At 35.6% G+C, this 22,586-nt stretch overlaps 1 long non-coding RNA gene across 1 annotated transcript; it reads left to right on the top strand.

Annotated features, from left to right (window-relative positions):
• The first annotated feature begins 302 nt into the window (after positions 1-302).
• LOC105749057 lies at positions 303-21,734 on the top strand. Its single transcript, XR_001120329.3, has 4 exons — positions 303-576; positions 4,547-4,637; positions 19,724-19,793; positions 20,980-21,734. It is a non-coding gene; the product is annotated as an uncharacterized LOC105749057 (long non-coding RNA).
• Positions 21,735-22,586: the final 852 nt, after the last annotated feature.

Genomic DNA, 22,586 nt, shown 5'->3' with positions numbered 1-22,586 from the left:
GGTTGGCACGAGAGAAACAGGAAATAGTACAAATAAAAATGGCAAAAATGATAAAAATAGAAAATATGAATAATGAAGAAAAGTCTAAAAGACTTGAAATGATTTAATCCAAAGAAGAGAAGGCTGAAGTGGGTGCAGAGAGGACATGATGTTTCAAATCCTGAGTTTACTGGGAGAACCAGCTCTTCTCCTTTTCCCTTAAGCACCCCAAAGGAAACTAGTTCAGTGTGTAATAGGAAGAACTCAATTTAGAGAGGAGGAAGAGCTTCTGATTATAGTGGTCAGGCATCAGAACAGGCTGTTCTGCACTTCCTTTCCTGAGGCATTTACCCCTTTTTTTCTGACAGAGGCTTAGATATAGTTTCTCTGAACCCTTTAATCTGACACATTACCAACCTAATGGAATCCATACAAACGGGGCTGAAATTTCCATAAAGGGAACATTCCAGGTATTGGAGCCAAGGTCAGAAAAAAAGATCACCTACTTTATTTTCAGAAGGTGACATTTTCTGGTGCAGTGGCTGGAGCCAGGAGTTCTGGATTTGAGTCCTAGCTCTGAGCACTATGGAAGCCTAGGTAAAATTACTTTACTTATTTTATATTCAGTTTATTTTTTCTGAAAAATAGTGCCAGCATTATTTACCACATAGGATTAGTGTGTGTGTGTGTGTGTGTGTGTGTGTGTCTGTAGTGTTTTCTAAATCTTAACTCAGTTGTGCAATGAACAACTTCTGAAACAGAGGATAGATGACAAAGCATCTTTTCCTCCTGACAGAAAGGTGATGGACTCAGGGTGAAGAATGAGATATACATTTGTTGAACAGGTTTTTTCTTTTTCTTTGACTCTGCTTATTTGTTAAAATAAATTTTTCTGTTTTTCCCCAAGAGTAGCTGAGAGAGAGAAAATAGATTTTTATTTATTGAGAAAAATGTATTTAAAATGGCAATTATGGTTACTATAAGAATTTAAACAAATAGATGAGATTGTTCCTTTTCAGAGAGCAGACTTGGTTAATAGGTTATTAATGAGCCTGAATTATTTCCTCTCTCCTGGGAAGGTTTCCTAAAAGATTATAAGAATCTAAAGAAATGGGTAAGATCAGCCCTTTGTGGAAAAGACAACTTTGTCTGAAGGATCTTTGATTAGTGGGTAAAACTAGTGAGACTATTGCTTCCTGTCTCAGAAGGAATCTTGGAAAGGTTTCCTAAAAGGAAGAGCATTCATTTAAAACATAATGAATGGAAGATCCACTATAATCTTAAAAACTGTAATATATCTGTCACGAGGAAATGTTGGAAGGGTGGGTATTTCTGGTGCCCAAAAAGAGATAACAAAGAATAGTTAGAAAAATGTGAGCTAGTTTCCCAGTGCTAATTCAGGAAGACACTTCTCTACTTTGTGACATTTTAGCTCTGTGTGATATTGAACATGACCTCTTGGCTTCAGAGTAGAATGTAACTTTAACTACACGATGTCTAAGGTCTCCTTATCACTAAACTTAGGATCTTTATGATTCAAATCCGTGGTGTCAAAATCAAAGAGAAATGAATCCTTGTAGGATGCATAGTGACTTAGAAAACCATAAATTAACATGATCTTTGTTGTGTTGCATTTCTACCCATTTTGTTAAGCATTTCCCAATTCAGCATATTTTAATATGATTCTTTCTTACTCTGGTGTTCAAGCTGGGAGTTTGATACTTTTTTTCCCAAGCTACTCTGTCTGCTTACCTGTTTACCAAGATGCCTTCTGATTTTGTGATTGAGCTTCCAGTAACCCTATCCACCAACAGATAGTGTCTTGCAGAGAGGTTTTATTCTGGTTCTCATGCCAGATATAGTCCTTATTATCACTTAATATGTTGACTTTCTAATATCTCCAGCACTTAATTGGAGGTTACTCAAGTCTGGCACACAGTAGGTTCTCAGTAAAGACTAGTTGACTTCAGTTGACTTGCCCAAAGTCACATTAGTAGTAAATAGGAGATGTAGAAACTGAATTCAGGTTCAGCAACTTCAAATTCAGCCCACTAAGACTACTGCTCTTTCAACCATAATATATTGCCTCTTCAATTAGAGAAAAAAAATTAAATTATTTGTAACAGATTTTTGCATTCCCCAAGGTTATATATGTCAGCAGAGTAGAAACTCTTACAGGTCTTATCAAGTTAGAAGGCTGTGAACATGAACCCCAGCTACAACCTAGCTAAGTACAGATAAGATTTTTCTCTTGAGAGGCTGACTCCTAAATCAATCATCCCATCAATCTACACACATTTTTAAAGCCAGTTGTTGGGAATACAAGTACAACCAATGAAACAATTCCTGATTACAATCAGCTTGATTCTTTTAATTCAATTTTAGTATTTTTCAATGAACCAAAAATTGATTTCCTCTTCCTCTCACCCGTCTTTCTCGGAAAACAAAATGAAATGAAATAAAACCCTTGTAATAATATGCAGAGTCAAGCAAAACAAATTCTCCCTTGTCCATAGTCTCAAAATTTCCATCTTAACCAGTAATCTGAGACTGCCATTTCTGTTAGAAGGTGGGTCATATTTCATCTTTGGTCATTTGGAATCAAGGTTGATTGAATTGATTTAATTTTCCAAGCTTTTTAAAGTTGCTTCTTATTGCACAATTATTCTGATTCTGTTTCCTCTTCTCCGCAGCTCATACAAATCTTCTCAAAGTTCACTAAAACTGTCCCTCTCATCAGTTTTATGGCTTAATAGTATTCTATTATAACATAATAAAATTCATATACCATAATTAGTTTAGCCATTTCTCAATTGTTGGGGACTTCCTAATTTTTGGCTACTATAAAAATGAGTTGTTATGAATATTTTTGTACATGTGAATCCTTTTCTTCTTTCTTAGATCTCTAAATAAATTTATATCTAATAAGAGAGAATACATTTAAATGCATCATTTAAATATAAAGTTAATAAACACGTATAAGTATATACACATAAAATAATTAAATGGGAGGTGGTTTAAGAGGGAGAGCACCTGCTGTATATGTATTGGGGGAAAGTGGAATCCGAAAAAGGCTTTTATTTTGGTGTTAGCAACTCAAGAATACCAACTACTAAGGCAAGGAAGAATTATGATTAAATCACAGGCCCTTTAAATCTGATTAAATCCTAGGCTCTTTGAATAATGAAGTAATAAATTAGGTCAATTTCATTTAATTGAAAGTTCTTGAAATTGCTACTCAGCTCTTGGAGGATCCCTCTCCCTCTTCCATGTGCTTCATCAATGTAAATGACAGAGCTCCTCAAGGAGCTCTGAATGGAAGCTGATTATGACAGATGGAATTAACAACATCAAGCAAGTGAGAGTCCCTTCTGAAACGGAAACAGGGCTTGGCCTCCTCCTATTTTTTCTTTGGCTGACAAAGTACCTTGCACAGGATGTGTGTCCCATAAATGTTGCTGACCTGCAGTAGGACAATACTATGTTAGAACATAATGATGATTCTGTAAGTAAGAGATATTTGGATGATACTATCTAAGCCTGCATTCCTGGCTAATACATAGCATTTGAGCCACTTAGAGTTACTCATGGTACTGCATGTGGAAACTGTTTCAGTGCCTTTCATCCAATCTGAAATGCCATCGCAATATCAGAACCCAACATCCTGTCATGTGCTTAGAGAGGTGATGTCCAAAGATCGCTGCTTTGTTTTCACTCACCAGGAGTTCTAGGAGCCCCATGGAAAGGGGTGGATTTGAGCCAAAAGTCAGCACCTTTCCTGGTGGGGGAGAATTCTGACAGTGCAAATGACCTGAAGACCAGAGACAAAGTACTCGATACATAATGAATATAACCAGATGATCTGGTTTGCCTGGGATAAACTGGGGCTTATTTTCTTCAAGACCAATAGTTTATCCAGTTTCAGTCCTGGCTCTTGCTAGAAATGAATTAATTCTGTAACAGGGAGTTTTCTCCAAAATCTGGAGGTTTGAAATGGGGAAAGACGATAATAAATTATAATTTCAAACTTCCAGGTTGGGTTTTCATATCTTTCTACAACAAGTTTTACTAATGTTTATTCACAAGGGGAACAAAATCAATTGAAAGTTGGAATGGATGTTGTTGTTGTTGTTGAGTTGTTTTTTCAGTGGTGACTTTTTAGGTGTTAAATTCAAAATGTGTTCCTTGCCCATTTTTTTAAAAAATAAGAAACACAAACCTCTGCAACAAATATGACAAATTATAAAAAAAAAAAAAATTGTGGTTCTATGTTATATAGAGTAAAAGGAGAAAGAAATGGAAAGAAAGATGGACGGATGTTTCTGAGTTACTCTGTTAGCCATAGAGAGACTTCTTTTGTCATCATCTGCTATGACTGGCTCATGAATATTTGTATCAACAATAATGACAATAGCTCATATTTTTATAGCACTTTAGGGTTTTCTAATCTCTCTTAAAACTCTTTGAAGCAGATAGTGAAATTGTTATTACCCTATTTTATTTAACAGCAAGGAAAACAAAGCTAAGAACTGTTAACTCATCCAAGGTCACACATTTATATTGTTAGTAGGTGGCAGAGCCAGACATTGGCACCAGTTCCTTGACCTGAAGTCCAGGATTCTTCCATGCCATACTAACTGGATGAGTGATATCTGAAGGTAATCTTTGGACCCATAATTATATAACTGTTTTGAGCTTTTGTGCACTTAATTAATTCCCATTTAAGGGCACAGATGTCTATGTATGGTGGGGAAAATATACAGTCCCTATGAATAAATAAATGGTTAATCTCTGCTTATAGTTTTTCAATTGCTTTTATCAAGCTTAAAAATATTCTACCCTGAATGAAACAGCCTCAGCATTCCAACAGGAATGACATTGCTCTCTGTACTGTTGTAATGCTATCAGGCAGGGTAGTTTAGGTGGGGATTTGAGTTCTTGTCTAACTAGCCATGTGCCCTTGAACAAATGATTTACCTTCCATTTCTTCATGTTCGAAATAAAAAGATTAGATTTAATGATTTCTAAGATCTCTTTCAAGATAAAATGATTATGATTTTATGATGAAAGTTGTAGAGCTGATTATTTTAATTCTATTCTCTTGGATTGAGCTAATTAAGTTTGAATATGAAGTATAGATAAGTTTTTTTTTTTTTCTGTGACTGGCATTTTATCAGGCAGAAAACTAAGTGGATTATCTATTGGCTGATGTAAATATATTTATAAAGAACTTTTTTTTTTGTTATTTCTGCCATTGAATCATCTTCCCATATAGGAATATTAATAGGTTAAACTAATTAAGTTCTTTATGATTTCCCTTTGATTTTTTCTTTTCTTTTCTGGAATCTTGCGTTTTCATGTCAAATTTTCTACTCAACTCTGGTCTTTTTTTTTACCCTTTTTTAAAAGTTAGAAGTCTTTAATTACACAGCTACAGAGGTGGGTATCCTATAGAATAGGAGTGTTTGGAATCAATACTTGTCCATTTTATACCTGAAACATAAATGCCTCCCCTGATACCCCATTGACTGAGTACCACAGGTCACAACCTCTCAGGTTATAATCTCCCTAAATGAGTATGAATCTCCACCCCTGATTACATCATTACTCTTCCCTTGGCTTTCACCTTATTTAGATGTAGTTCAGTTCTTCCTCTGGTTCCCTACTGGCTGAGTACTATCCTATCTGAAGAGTTTAATTCCTCTATCCACCTCTCCCTTCAAGTCCTTATACATGGTTCTCCACCTCTAAATGCATTTTATAATAATGTTTCCTATTCTAAATCCCCTATCCCTGATTACATTTTCCTTTTTTTTTTTTTAATTCCTTGTTCCTTGTCCTTGCCTCTATATCTTAGATTTCAATTTTATTTTTCTAATTTGTTTCATTTCTCTGTATTTCTCTAACTCAGTTTTCATAACTCCATGAAAACTAAACCATCCAGTTTCTCATATTTCCCCCTCTTCTTTTATTCATAATTTGGTTCCCATACCTTCTCCTCAAATTTGACTAACAGGTATTCCCCTTGGCTTATTTCTTCCAAAATAGTTCTTCTTTGAATGCCAGAGTAAAAGAAATAGCCAACTGGATCAATTCATCTCTGGTCTTTTCTTTAAGCAACGCTTGAAAGTCCTCTATTTAATTAAATTTTCCCCCTGAAGATAATGTTCAGTTTTGCTGGGTAGGTTATTCTCGGCTGTAACCCTAACTCCTTTGCCTTTCAGAATATTCTATTCCAGGTCCTACATTCCTGTAACATGGAAGCTACTAAATCTTGTCTGATCATGAGTGTGGTTCCACAATTTTTAAATTGTTCCTCCCTGGGTGCTTGCAATATTTTCTCCTTGCCTTGGAAGCTCTGGAATTTAGCTATCATATTTCTGGGCATTTTCATTTTGGCATCTCTTTCAGAAAAATAATCAGTAGATTCTTTCCATTTCTATTTTACACTATTGATCTAAGACTCATTCTTTCTTCATCATTTCTTTAAATACGATGTCTAGGCTCTTGGGAACTCTAATAATTCTTAAATTATGCCTTTTCAATCTATTTTCCATGTAATAAAATTTCCATGAAATTTTATGTTCTTCTATTTTTTCATTCTTTTGACTTTGTTTTATTGTTTCTTGACATCTCAATTGCATGATTACCTTTCAGTTTTTCCATTCTAATTTTTAAGGAATCATTTTCTTTCAAAAGCTTTTGTACCTCCTTTTCTATTTGGTCACTTCTGCTTTTTTTTATTTTATTTTTTTTTGAGATGTTATTTTCTTCAGTATTTTTTGGTGCCCTTTTAGCAAGCTATTAATTCTCCTTTCATAATTTTCTTGTATTACTCTCATTTTTCTCCCCAATTTATCACTTTTCTCTTTCTTTAACTCTTCCAGGAATTCTTGTTGGACCTAAGTTCAATTAGCATATTTCTTTGAGAGTTTGGTTATAGATTTTTCAATTAGCATATTTCTTTGAGAGTTTGGTTATAGAGTTTTCCATGCTGTTATCTTCTTCTGAGTTTATGTCCTGCAATTATAATAATTGTTTTATGGTCAATTTATTTTATTTTATTTTTTGCTGTTTGCTTTTTTATGGTCAAAATTTATTTTTGCTATTTTGTTGTTTTTTTGGCCTATTTCTTTTTCTTTTGAGTTTTATGTAGCATTTTATTTCCTCCCAAGTACAACAATTTTCATTTTTTTTTTCCCACATTCTTTCCCTTCTCCTACCCCCAAGTGAGAATGCAAGCAATTCAATATAGGTTATACATGTGCAGAAAAAAAAAATTCCATGATATTCATGTTGTGAAAGGAAACATAGAGTACCCCAAAGAAAATCCTCCAGAAAAATAAAGTTTTTTTTAAGTATATTTTAATCTGCATTCAGACACCCTCAGCTATTTCTTTGGATATGGATAGCATTTTTCTCATAAGCCCTTCAGAGTTGTCTTGGATCATTTTTATTTTTGAAAATAGTTATGCCATTGACAGTTGATTGTTTTACACTATTTTTTCTTTTTTTAATCTCTTTCATGATACAGAATTAGAAGTGATATCTCCCAGACTAATTGTTGACTTTGAACTTTATGCTAAAGTTGAGCTCTGCTCATTTGAAGTTGGAACATGTTATCCCGAGCTTCAGTCTTTTTCATGCTATAGTTTTCAGAGTGAGTTCTGGGGGTCTGCAAGTTTTCAGTACTTTCCAAGATGGATGATGCTTGTAGAAATGTGGGCACTGTTTTCCTGGTCTGTACTTTGGGTTTTATCTACAAAGAGCCCCTTCTCTCCTGCACCCACAAGCAGTAACAAGCTTCTTGGTCTTGGAATTGTGACCAGGGCCCTTGCTTCCTTGTGAATGACCAAAAGCATCCTCTGCATTCTGTAACTGTGACACAGAACTGTATATAAGCCATAGAATTGCCAATTAGTTCAAGCTGTGCTCAGTGCCAGCAAAACATACTCAGTAATCTTTTTTTTTTTTTGATTAGCTGTCCAATCTCCTTATAGTCTTTGGGCTGAGAGATGCTGAAACTGGTGCTGCCTCCAAAGCCACCACTAGTACTGCCCACCATGTGCCTACAATTCAAACAGATTTTCATTCTAGAGTTACAGACCGTTCTGCCAATCTCCTAAATTACCTTAGGCTAGAAAAATGTCTTTCCGTGACACTTTTTTGACTATGCCTCTCCAAATTTCATTTGAGGCATTATTTAAAGTTCTTTGAAGAAGAATGTTGGGAAAATTTGATTAGATTGCTATCTGTAGTTTATTCCATCCCTTATTCTAAATTTCTTGATGCAAAGAAAAGTGATCCATTATCATTAATATATTACATGGTTTTTAATATGTCTTTCTAGAGATAGAAAATAAATTCAAACCAGTTCCAAAAGTTTTCTAATATTTATATTCTTTAAGTAAGCAGCAGGTGTTTGCAGTATTTTTCACACAACAGGCTTATAAGTCTCACACATCTTGCTCATATACACAGCCATCCTGAGCCTGTAAGATCTATTTCTTGCTAGCTGTAATATCCTTTTTTTGGCCCATCTTTCCAAAATCATCATATAGACCTTTCATAATTGTAGCGTGGTATCCCCTGAGCAGCACCCACTGCTTCCTTATACCTGAAGGAGGACTGATAGGTGTCCACTATGGTAATCACTGTCCAGCTCCAGCTTCAGCCATTGTCTTTATGGTAAAGAGTATTCAGAAGACTGACACGAGTTGTTTGCTATTGCTACCACATTTTATGATTTGCATCACTTCACATAGCCCCTTGTCAGCCATCTGCCCTCTTTGCCATTCATCCACAGACAACTGAGGCAAGGAAAGTTGGTTTGATGAAGGGAGATTCATGTGTGTGACTGGCATATAGTCTGGCACAAGTCCCAAACTTTCAGCTGTACTGCCATCTGCTTGCAGTCCAATCTTTTGGCTGTTAAGTATAGCTTTTACTCTTTCTTTAGGTATCACCACAGCTTTGTTGTCCTATGGTCTTTTAGAAAATTCATCTGCATCCACATTATTTTTTCCTGGTTGGTAGTGAATATTGAATTCATAGTTAGCTAGTGCTGACATCCATCTTTGGCAAAGAGCATCCAACTTGGCACTTGTCAGACTATGTCAATGGACTGCTATCACTTCACACTTGCATTTTTGCTTCATACAGTCTCTGAATTTTTCAGTTGACAGCCCATTTCAGAGCCAGAAATTCTAGCTTGGGAATGGGATAGCATGTTGCATCATCACTCAAATTTCTGTTGGCAATTGTATCTGGTTACATGTACCATCACTCTCTTGGTACTGAACTGCTCTCAAACCCTTTATGCTGGCATTTTAATGCAGAGCAAAAAGCTTGGCTGGGTCAGCATAAACCAATACTGGTTCGCAGATAAGGTAGTTGACCAAGTCTTTAAATACTTGTTTATACACCTGTCTAATGATCCTTAAAAGGATTTATTGGTTTCGAAACAACTTTGTGCATCTTCTCTTTCTGCTTTGTGTCTACCAATCATCTTTACTCAGTGATTTAGCAATAGCAGCATAGTTTTTTTTTTTTTTTTAACAAATCAAGGCTTGTTTTATTATTTTGTTAATTGTTTACATTTAAGAAAATGTTTAAAAAAGTTTAATCTAGATTAAAATTTTTAATGGAGATTTTTTTATTTTCAAAACATATGCAAGGATAATTTTTTCAACACTGACCCTTGAAAAAGCTTGTGTGTCAATTTTCCCCCTCCTTCCCCCAATTCCCTTCCCTAGAGGGCATGTAATCAATATATTAAACATGGTAAAAATGTGTTAAATCCAAAATAGGTATACATATTTATATAATTATCTTGCTAGCAGCATAGTTTTAAGCAAAAATTTTATACTAACTGCTAAGTCTAATAATTTCAAATCTCAAGTATTCTTTGCCCATAGTCAACTGAGGAGTGACTCTATTTTTTTGGGTCAATATTCAGAGCTGGTTATGACACAGTGTGCCCTAAATGCTTGACAGATGTGTTACAAAACTCACATTTAGCAGTTGAAAGTTTTAGGCTAGTTTCCTTCCATTGACCTCATTAGGCTTTCTTCATGCTCCCCCAGGGTCTTCCCAAAGACAATTACAGCATTAAGTTGTAACTTAACACTTTCAGGTAATTTATGTCATTTAATTTCTCCATCAGTCTTTGGAAGGTCTTAGGTGTCCCTGAAATGCTTTGGGGTGTATGTTCAAACTGGTAAAAATCCAGTAGGATGGATAAAAGCAGTCTTATCTTCTTCTGCCACAGGAATCAGATAATAACCTTATAGACGATCCAAGGCACTTTGAATCTTTGGCATGGTGAATTACTCTAATTTAGTTCTCTTATTCAGAATATAATAGTTTACAAACATATGAATTTTTCCTTTTGGGAGGGGGGCAGCTACCACTGTGAATGATGTATACGGATATATTGATTCTTGAGTGTTTTCTGAAGTCATCTCACATCTAAAGAGATCTTTCCACATCTTTCCTGAGAAGTCTGTGAATACCATCAAGATGGATTTGTGGATTGTTCACTATGTACATGCCATATCCCACTTATAAGGTGAGAACATACCTATACTCTTGCTGAGTTTCAGCCACTCTTTCTATTCCAAAATCAAATTACTTAGGACCTATTTCAATATTTATAACACATAGTTATTGCTTGACTCAATCTTTCTACATGTGTCTGTATAAGCTGCATGGATGATCAAAACAAGCAGCTATTGAGGTACAGTCTGTTGCTTTCTATATTCAACTAGTATTCTGAATTGAATTAGAACTCATTGGAATTGGTTCTAATTAGTACTAAAAGTCAATTTTCACATAAAAGGTCCTGACAGACCAGGGCAAGACTGTCCATTACTTTGTTGTCACCAGTGATATCTTCAGGATATTCTAAAGTCCCCTTGATATATCCCAAGTACGGGTAGTTTTGTGTCACACAATTCTTCAAGGCCAAAATCAACAAGAGTCATTCTTTAAATGTCTCTCACAGAATGACAGGAACACAACGGTCATTGTACACAATTTTCCAAGAAGGCAATGCAATCCACATTCCCAATTTTACAGACATTTCTGTTTGAAGTCCTATGAAACAAGGTAGAAAAGAATCAATAGGAATCATCAATTAGTCAGTGCTTGTTGGCACCAAGCTGATCTCTTTGTCTGGGTCCATTTTATTTTCTTTAAGCAAACTTGTAGCTCTTGGCCTCTGCAGTACTATAGGTCCATTCTCTTTGCTTGTGCATTTAGCAACTTTTCTCTCTACAGTTAACAGAAATGAGGGTTGCTTTCTCAGCCTTCTCTAGGTGACACTATATGCATGTCAATTTGTAGTGGTCTCAATTCCTTTAGAACACTACTCTTCCAAGGAAACTGTTGCTCTCATGGTGCTCAGCTTGTGAAGTTTTTCCTTTCAAGTTTCTTCTGTGAATTCAATATCCCTATAGTGATTCTTCTGCCTTACAATTTTGGTCCTAGCTTTAGCAGGTGCTCCAAAACCATTTGTATAATGGGCTTCCAGTGAGACTTCTGGACATTCCTGGACTTATTTCTCATGTCACTTATGGTGCTTAGCAACTCTTTCAGACTAGAAGGATTCTGCTTAAAGTTTTGGCCACCCAATTGTACTCTAATGAATTTGTTGTATTTGAAACCTATGTGCACTTGTTCTAACCTGATTTCATTCTCCACTTCAAAATGTGTTGACCCCAGTTCTATCAGCCTTCATAATTTAGCATCCACACAGAGCATAAAATTATATGATTTCTTACTTCTGCGCCGATATGTATATTAACAAATGTGAAATATACTTGATTTCATGCTTCACTGTTCCTTAAGCATTTTCCCAGTTTTTGTAAGCAATTTTGCCACATCATATCTGGATTCCTAACTACCAAACCTATTAATAACTTGAAAGTTTTTCTGCTGAGATTCTCTATTAACCATTCCCTCTGTACTACATCAAATGTCAACTGGCCAAGAAGTGCCACTAAGAATCATGTAATCTGGGTTGCCCATGCTTGTTCTCCATGAGGATCTGGCTCCTTCTCTAAAAAAAAATGTCCCAATCTGGACCAGTAACTTTTCTCTACCATAACATACTTTGTCTTATCTTTATTATCAAGCAGATATTTTCCACACCTTCTGGTGGATCTTACCCCTTTTTTATATTCAGAAGAGGTTTTATTGTACAATTCAGGGAACTAAGCCCACTCCAACAATGTCATCCATGAGGTTTCATCATCCTCTTTTTCTGTGACCTAAGAGATCTGTCATTAAGTTGTCCCCTTGATATCACATTAATAATCAGACACAAGGGAAATATCCTGTCTTGAACCTCTGGACATATGAAGAGTCAAACTCCTTGCAGGAGGAACAACAATCCCATGAATTGTAGGTAGATGGCCAAGAGAGTTCTTTAATCTTTTGAACAGGTGAGAATTCAAATGTATTTTCAAACTTATTTCTCAATTACCATACTTCATTATCCTCTTAATTCCTTAGAATGCTAATTTTATCACATTGGGGTAGGTGGATCAGTCACAAACTAGTCATTCTTTCCTATCAAAATTTTTTCTGGTAACTTATGATTATATGGCTCTTGACAATTCATATAGCACATCTATAGTGAGTTGCCATAATTTACTTCTTAAGTGGGCTTTCCAACTATCCCTCAACTTGCTTACATTATCCTTCAAAGCTTTCATTATATCCTGATCACAAAGTATGTGCGAAGTATCAATATACCCTTACATACATCAATGTTTGCACAGTGATAATGTTTTACCAATAACACTATCATAAGATCACAATGAAACTCCATAATGCCAGTGTTTAACCAGTTACCAAAGAATAATACACAATTGGCCAAGGAATTTAGTCAAAACTGACATAGCTCAACAGCAGTAATAACAAGGCACAAGCTCAGACTTGAGCAAATGACAGTTTAGTCACAACTCTAATACTCAAAGCAATCACCAAGCAGGAGGTAGTCTCACTGGTGCCACCAAATAACAATCATTACCCTTTGTTAAGGCTTTGAGTAAGGCATACATGAGCTATTTAATAGTACTGTATTTGAAAACAAAACAATTTCAAAACCAACAAAGGAAAAAAACCCCAATAATTGGTTAAAAACCAATTATTCTGTCTCAGAAGAGAAACTCAAACTGCCTAGCTTCAATGACAATTGTTATATAAAATTCTCCTCAAAATTAGACATTATTGAGTTTAATTCAATTCAATTGATAAAATGAATAGTAATGATTATAAAATTGTAACCACCAATTGGTTAAAATCAAGATGAAAAGCAAATCCCAATAATATTGATATCATTAATTTTTGGATAACATAGAGTGGGGGAGAGGGAGGGAAAAAGAAGAAAATTCATTCTGGAGAGATTCCTACAACATACACTTGGCTCGTATGCATGGGGTAAAATTTTGCAATAGAGCCTGGGTTTGTACCAATTCTGTGCTTTTGAAATGGCTTATGCTTATTCCTCCAGTGAGAGAGTAGAACTCTTTAACATTGGGTAGGGGTTTGAATACCTAGTTCTGTGTTAAGAAAGATCCCTCTCTTAAGAGGATTACAATGTTCTCCCAAGCCTTTCTGTTGCAAATAAAAGACACCAGGCAACTTTAAGATAAGATCACTCACAGGTATTTATAAAATTAATATAAAAATTTTGAAAATGTAATTTTCTAACAAAAAGTTTTTAAAATACAGACACAATTAAGTGGAAGAGAAGCAAAGGTGGAGTAAAGCTGCCTTTTTTCCCATCTGGTTTTTCTGCTAATGGAATAATTGCCTAACAAAGTTCTCAACAGTCACATACTTGTTCATGAAGAAATTATTTCAGGGTTCAGGAAAAGGGAACCACTAAGGTCCTGGACATTGATTTCCACGGTCACTCTGCTAACATCCAATGACAACTTCATTCTTCTCTCTCACATTCCCCATGACCCATCATTACTGTATCTGAAAAATGCCAACCTTTCATCCCTTATTCAAGGGCTATCTATTAGAATTCTTATAAGGTGCTAAGTCAGTGGAATTGATAGAGACAATAGTTGTTTAGCAGGATGCTTAACAGTTCTCTAGATGTACTTAGTACTAATTAGAGTTCCACAAGATTCACACCTTTATGAAAGCATATATAAGGAGGAGCTCTCAAGCCCTCTAGAGAGGAAGCCCACTAGACCACAAGCCCACTCTTGGAGTCAGAGTCAGATTCATTCCAACTTCCACCTTTGTGCTGGTTGGAGAAATTTGGAGGAAGAGAGGCTAAAGCTGGCAGAGGCAAAGGACTAGAGGCAAGAGCTCTTGGAACCAAGGAGAGAGATAGGCCTCTAAGAAAGCTAACCGGGTCCAAGGAAGGAGACTTGGAAAGAGAAAAAGGATCTGGACTTTAACTCCTGGCTGCATTTGGGGTGATTACATTGAACTGAAAGGAAGGCTGCTCCCAGAAGCCCCTGAAGAAAACTGCTCCTGGAGAACTTATATTTAAGAGAAGAACACTACAGCTATCCTCAATTTAGTTTCCTTTCTTCCAAAAGTAGTAAGAACTACAAATCCCAGAAAGTTTTGTGGCCATCCTACCACTTGACCTGGATTATATTTGAATATATTTATTTATGTACATTTTTTTTGCGTGCTAATAGAATGTAAACTCCTTGAGAGGAACAGAGGAAGGGAAGGAGAGTTTTTCCTTTGCTCTATGAAATCCAAAGACCAACTGTATTTGAAGGAAATTCTTCTAACCTTCATTTTGCAAATAACTTTTTAAAATAGCCTCGTGTATTTCTCATCTCTCTCACCAATCTAAATCTGCTTCTGACTTGATCCTCTCAGGTGATAATGACTTTCCCTCTTAGACTTTAAATAACACTATCTCTCTAATATGCTTAGCATGATATATTGTGTGTTTCACTTACCTGTTTGTAGTTTTCTGTTTCCCTTCTAGACAATAAGCTCAATGAAGAAAGGAATTGTACCATACATAAACTTTATATCTCTGAAGAATTCAGTTTAAACATAACTATTGTAAGATTAACTATAATCCTGGAAATTGTGTTATGTTGGTCATGGGGATGGGTCAAAAGTACAGAGGCTTTCAGTACCTGAAAATTTAAAATCAAAAAGGACAGCAAGAGATAAGGAAAGCTATTAAACTTGTGCCCAGCATGGACTAAGAGTGGGTGGAAAGTGCTCAATAAGCTAGGCTGAAATATTTATAGAGTAGGAAAGGGCTACTATGAAATACCCCTTAAATATATTCAACTTGGAATCAGAGCCTGCAAGAGCTGAAAGAGACTTTGCTCATAGAGAACATTTATCTGGTGTTCTTAACCTGGGGTCCAAGAACTTGTTTTTGAAAAAAAATTTAATAATTAAATTTCAGCATAATTTTCTTTTTATACTTATATATTTTCTTTTATACATTTAAAAACATTTTCCATCAAATTCCTAAAGGGGTCCATGATACAAAAAAAAAGCTTTATGACTTCTGATTTGATCTAAGATTTCCATTTGAAAAAATGAAGAAACTGAATCTCAGATAAGGAAAATTATTTGATCATAAGTTAGTAATGTTATTATAATGTCATAAGTTAGTTAAGTTGCAAAACTAGTAGAAAAGCTTTTTGTTATTGTTGCTCTTCGATCATTGCCATTGTATCTATTCTTCATGACCCTATGTGGGATCTTCTTGGCAAAGATACTAGAGCAGTTTGCCATTTCCTTCTCCAGTTCATTTTACAGATGAGAAAATAGAGGCAAACAGGGCAAAGTGACTTGGTCAGGTTCACACAGTGTTTGAATCTGGATTTGAATTCACGAAATCTTCCTGATTCCAGGTCTAGCCCTCTATCCACTAAGTGAACTAGCTGGTTAATGTAGAGAAGCATGGAGAGTCATGTATGAGAAATAGCAAGGACCATTTGACTAAACGATAAGGCATGTGAAGATAAATAAGGGATAATAAGCATAAAAAAAATTTCTGTGGAACCCACGGAATTAGGCTGAGTGAAAGGTCTGATTCAGACTAGGTTATAAATATTGTCCACGCTTCCTGTTTTTCTGCCAATATAACCATCTCTCTTCCCATTTAGTTTTATGCCTTGCAAAGGCTCTCATCTTTCTTTTTCTTAATATTTGCAGTATGTAGGACTAGAGTTCACATTATTAGCTGTGTAAAACAGAGCACTAAGTATTATTGGGCCTGAATTCCTTATCTGTAAAATGAGAGGATAGGACTCAATGGTTTTCCCTAATCTATGAAAAAAAAACAAAAAACCCAAAATCCAAAACAAAACTTCATAAAATCCCTTCTGGAAGCTACCTGTGATGAGTATAGTAGAGGAAATCAGAGAGTTCCTTCTGGGATCTATATGTTCCATATCTTCAAGTTAATTGAAAATCGACAATTGGTTCCCCAAACACTATCAGGAACAATGAGGAAATAGATGATTCTGAGATAATAGTTGTTTTTTTTTTTTTTCCTCTAGTTTGTAAGTGGTAAATCTCATGGATTACCAGTGCTAACCCCTAAGGGCTGCCACTGATGGCTCCCAATCATAACCACAGATGGTTAGGGCTTCAAATAAGGCTTATGCCCACTGGACCAAGAGTGTGTCCTTAAAGTTCTCAGCTACTTCTGAGGCTGTAATCAACCAATCAATCAATCAGTGTAATAATCAACAAATATTTAAGAACCTATCCTAAGTGTGAGGTATTATGCTGGGGATACAAAGACAATTCTACTCTTGAAGAGATTATGTTCGATTTGGGGAGACAACATGTACGCATGTAAGTATATGCAAATATATTTACAAAATAAGTACACGTTAATTTTTTTTTGATGGGAAGGCACTGGCAAATTGAGGGATTAAGGAAGGTTTCATGTAGAAGATATTGCTTGAGCTTTATTTTGAGAGAAGTTCAGGATCTAAGGGGCAATAGTGATGAAAGAGTGCAAGAAGAATTGGAAGGGAAGAGGATTGGAGAAATTGTGACATGGAGCAGAAAAGTAACTAGGATGAGGTGTTCAGGGCTTTTCCCCAAGATACCAACATTTAGTATTTTTAAATTTTTATTTTATTTATTTTTAAAATAATAGCTTTTTATTCTCAAAATATATTTAAAGATTTATTTAAAGAGTGTTTTCAACACTCACCCTTGAAAAACTTGTTTCCCAAATTTTTCTCCCTCCCTTCTTCTAGACAGCAAGTAATCCAATATATATTAAACATGTATATGTATTGGTCATCCTGCTATCTAGGGCAGGGGGTGAGGGGAAGGAAAGGAAAAATTGGAACGAAAGGTTTGGCAATTGTCAATGCTGTAAAATTACCCATACATATAAACTTGTAAATAAAAAGCTATTAAAATTTTTAAAAAACCATGTATAATTCTTCTGTACATATTTCCACATTTATCATGCTGCACAAGAAAAATCACATCAAAAAAATGAGAAAGAAAACAAAACAAAACAAAAAAGCAAGCAAACAACAACAAAAGACATATGTTGTGATCCACATTCAGTCCCCATAGTTCTCTTTCTGGTTGCAGATGGCTCTCTCCATGATAAGTCTGTTGGAATTGGCCTGAATCAACTCACTATTGAAAAGAGCCACATTCATCAGACTTGATGATCACAAAATCTTGTTGTTGCTGTGTGCAAGATTCTCGTTGCTGAGAATCAGTTCATGTAAGTCTCTCCAGGCTTCTCTGGAATCATCCTGCTGATAATTTCTTATACAATATAATGTTCCATAACATTCATATACTATAACTTATTCAGCCATTCTCCAACTGATGGGCAACCACTCAGTTTCCAGTACTTTGCCACTACAAAAAATGCTACTACAAACATTTTTGCACATGTGTGTCCTTTCCCCTCCTTTATGATCTCTCTGAGATACAGACTCAGTAGAGACACTGCTGGATCAAAGGGTATTTACAGCCTGATATCCTGATTTGGGCATAGTTCCAAATTGCTCTCCAGAATTGTTGGATCAGTTCACAATTCCACTAACAATGCATGAACATTCCAGTTTTTCCACAATCCCTCAAACATTCATCATTATCTTTTCCTATCATTTTAGCCAATCTGAGACGTGCCTAGTGGTATCTCAGAATTGTCTTAATTTGCATTTCTCTGATTAATAGTGATTTAGAGCATTTTTCATATGACATAATTTATCTGAAAATTGTCTATTCGTATCTTTTGACCATTTGTCATTTAGAGAATGGCTTGTATTCTTATAAATTTGAGTCAATTCTCTATATATTTTGGAAATGAAGCCTTTATCAGAACCCTTAGATGTAAAATTTTCCTCCAGTTTTCTGCTTCGCTTCTAATCTTGTTCGTTTAATGAGTATTGAAAAGAATTTGTATATTTTCCTCATTATAGAAATAACTGGATTTCATACCCAGTTATTAGGAATAGCTAAAATAGGAAGCTATTAGGTGGCATTTTCCCCATTTTCTTTTGTTCCACAAATCCTGACCCCGTACTTAATTTTAGCCTCATAGTGTTCTTGGTTAATTGAATTTATCTTTGAAAGATGATTGGAGGGATTTTATGGTACTTTCCCTGCTAGAAGTGTTATAACATTGTTGTATGACTTTGTACAAGTCATTTCTTTTGTCTGAGTCTTGCTTTCATTCTCTATTGAAGAAGAGGATTAAACTAGATGACCTCTAATATTTCTTTCAAGAATCTAAAAGATGATTTAAGAGATTATTGCAATTATGTATATTGGGGAAATTAGGGCCTGAATTAGGGGAGTAGATATTGAATGGAAGAGCAAATACAGGTATGGGAGATAGATGAGCATGGGTCAAAGAAAGTGAGGACAAGGTAAAAGTCAAGGAGTCTCTTAGATGTGGAACTAGCCAATCTGTTCTGCTCACTGCTCTCTTGCTCCACAGCTTTTTGTCTTAGAAACTGAATTTTTTGTCAAAGCTCACTTTTTGGAGGATTTTCTTGATCCCTCCAGTTGGTGGTACTTTCTCCCTCTTTAGATGACCTTGTATTTATTTATCTGTATGCAGTTGTACCCACTATGCCCATTTGCATTAGAAAACAAGCACCTCAATTCAGGCCAATTCCAATGGTCTTGTAGTGGAGAGAGCCATCTGTAACCAGAGAGAAGGCTGTGGAGACTGAGTGTGGATCACAACATAGTATTTTCACATATTTTGTTGTTGCTTGCTTGCATTTTGTTTTCTTTTTCATTTTTTTTAATCTGATTTTTCTTGTGTAGCATGATGATTGTGGAATTATGTATGCAAGAATTCCACATATTTGATCTATATTGGGTTACTTGCCATGTAGGGGAGGAAACGGGGGAAGGGAGGGAAAAAAATTTGGAACACAAGGTTTTGCAAAGTTGAATGTCAAAAACTATATATGCATATTTTTGAAAATAAAAAGACTTATAAAAAATAAAGAAAAATATTTGAGGACAGGGGCTATTTCTTTCATATAAATATATATATTCACAGGGTTTGGTACATCATCTTACATATAGTAATAAATGCTTGTTATATTGAATTGAATTGATGAAGATGCCAATAGTATAGAGAGGAAATTTAATTTGGATGAGGAACTGGGTGCCATTAAATGTCACCAGTAATTTAGGGGCTCTTACTTTTGTCATCCTCAATTTCAGATGCTAGGGACAAATTTGGCTCTCTGAGTAAGCTTTATTCTTGCCTTTGTAGAAGTGTAATCCTTGGCAATTTTCTGCATCAGCCCAACAAAGAGAAAAGGGGGTCATGATGAAGATTTTGGGTGAGTTTTTGAAATGTTTTTATTGGGATTTGTTCTGTTTGGCCCCAGAGAACAGAATCAAGTTCAACCATGATAGTTTCCAGAGGAGATTTGGTTTTGATGTAAGGAAAGGGTTCTTAACAATTAGAGTTAATGGGATGAACTACTTTGGGAGGAAGTGGGTTTTCTTTCACTTAGGTCTTCAGGTAGAAGCTAAGTAACCACTGGTTGGGTATGTTATATAAAGGATTCCTATTCAGGTGTGAATTGGACTAATTGGCCTCTAAAGTCTGGCCCAGCTCTGAGATTCTGTGATGTCTGCCCCTCTCAGTCGGGAGTTTTAGGAGAGGCTAGCCAGCTTGGCCCAACCTCCAGAAAAGTCCACAGCCCTTTGGTCTTGCTATTCCCCACAGCTGTTGAATGATTCTAAGGGGGTGCTGGCTCTCTATTCTGGGAGTTTCCCTGAGCTATATTTAGATGACTTGGCATTCTCTCTTCTCTTAACTTTCTGGAAGAACTGCAATCCTCTGAGATTTCTTTCTGGGGCTGGTTTGAATTCCTTTATCCTTTATCTATGAAATCTGTGCTGGCTTATATTTTATTACCTTGAACTATGGTGCATACTACTGGTTTCCAGGGACCGGAGTGCTGAGTCATTTCTTGTGATTGCATTTCTTTTTCTTTCCACTTATTAGGTGGTAGCTGAGAACCTTCCTTCCTTCCTTTCCTTCCTTCCTTCCTTCCTTCCTTCCTTCCTTCCTTCCTTCCTTCCTTCCTTCCTTCCTTCCTTCCTTCCTTCCTTCCTTCCTTCCTTCCTTTCCTTCCTTTCCTTCCTTCCTTCCTCCCTCCCCCTCCTTCCTTCCTCCCTCCCTCCCTCCCTCCCTTCCTTCCTTCCTTCCTTCCTTCCTTCCTTCCTTCCTTCTTTCTTCTTTCCAGAGCCAGTTCACAGATATCTTAATCTTGAATGTCAGGATACAAATTTAAGGATTAATTAGTAGCAAAAAAAAAAAAAAAGAAAGAAAAGAAAGAAAGAAAGAAAGAAAGTTAATTCCTTCAGATTCAACATTAGAGATTACTTGTCTCTATGAGAAAGCTGCTTTTTAAAAAAACATTCAATAGCTGCTTGCTGTATTCTATAGAGAATCTGAGCATAACTTCTTTCCCTCCATCCCTCTCTCCATTCCTTCCTTCCTTCCTTCCTTCCTAGAATACCATCATTAAGAAGATTGGCTTATGCCTGTCCTATTTTATCAGAAGACATGGAGTGGAAATTTGGATAACTCAGAACTGGGTTGAGATGTAAAATGCTTGGTCGTCAATCTCTGATGAGATTTAAGCATTAGAATGATGTTTAACCATTAGATTTCTGAGAGATAATAATAATAGTTGTAAGTTGTTATTAAATCCTCTTTGAAATTATCCTATTAATGTGTGCCAAAATTTTTTGTGTCCATTAGTCAGTCAATCAATGTTAACCTCTTATTTATATGTCAGGCATTGTGCTAAGCCATGGCGATACAGAAAAAGACAAAAAACCATACCTGCTTGCACAGCTCACAGTCTAATCACATTGACATTCAGCATTTCTTTTACGTGTAGGGTATAAATACTGGTCCCATACTTAATTTATAGTATACATTGAGTTCCCTAATCTCGCTTTAGGGAGACCTGGATATGAGCCTAAGTCTAAATTTTAAATTAAAAAATATCAGAAAGGGAAACCTGACTCTCTTTTCAATAGAATGAATGCTGAACCTGATTGGATCTTATGCTTTAATCCAGAGCAAAGGAGTTCATTAGAGAAAGGGAGTGGGTACAAAGCCTTATTCTCTTGCATCCAGCAGAGTTTCTTATATTTTACTCTCTTTTACTTTATTTCTTTCATTCTACTTTAAAGGAAACATATATTTAGTGAGCACTTGTTATAGAAAGATACTAAAATGAATTAGAAAAGCCCTCAGATTTCTCATACAATTTTTTGGAATTTAAAGGGAATTTAGAGGTCATTTTGTCCACTAATGGTAACTTAAGGTGAATTAGCATAAATATATTCTAAATGGAATTTAATGTCAAAGAGTATTTATTTTTAAATACAGCATTAGCTACTTGAAGAGAATACTCATTCAAAAGAACCACATTAAAAAAAATTATTCTGAAAAAAAATTATTCTGGTCTGTTCATTCAAATGTTTCAAATATTCAAAGGTTGTGGGGGAGGGGGAGAGCTTTGACTGTATTAAGAAATAGTTTGACCTAAAGATTCCCAAACTTCTGAGCTGGCAAAAAGTGATTCTTTGCTAATTGAGGAAGAAGAGGGAAGTTATTTGAGTGACTAGAGCTGGGTTCCAGTCCTGATTTTGCCACAAACTAGTTGTATAACCATAGAATTAGGAAAATGGAAGATACTCTTAGAAGTCTTCTTTCTAATCCAACCTTCCACTCCATAAAAGAATCTCATTGGCAACATTCTTTATAGTTTTTCCTTGAATAATTCCAGAGGTAGATAGGTGCTTTGCTAGAAAATAAGACAGCTTATTTCAGTGGTAAGCAGTTCTAATTATTGGCAAATTCTTCCTTTGATTAAATCAAAATAAATATCACTGTGGCTTCCGCCCATAAATACTGCTTCTGACCTCTAAAGCAATAAAGATAACGTCTAATCACCCTTCCATTTGACAGTTCTTCAAATATGTCAAAACTGTCAACATGTCTTCCCCTACCCCTGTTTTCCAGGCTTCCCTTCAGGCTAAGTGTCCCTGATTCCTTCAGTAATTTCTCATAGGAAGAAGTTTCCATATTTCTTACTCTTTCCTTG

The sequence above is a fragment of the Sarcophilus harrisii genome, chromosome 2 (genome assembly GCF_902635505.1).
Source record: "Sarcophilus harrisii chromosome 2, mSarHar1.11, whole genome shotgun sequence".
NCBI lineage: Eukaryota > Metazoa > Chordata > Mammalia > Dasyuromorphia > Dasyuridae > Sarcophilus > Sarcophilus harrisii.
The sequence above is the reverse complement of the archived record's forward strand: the minus strand, read 5'-3'. Positions and strand labels throughout refer to the sequence as shown.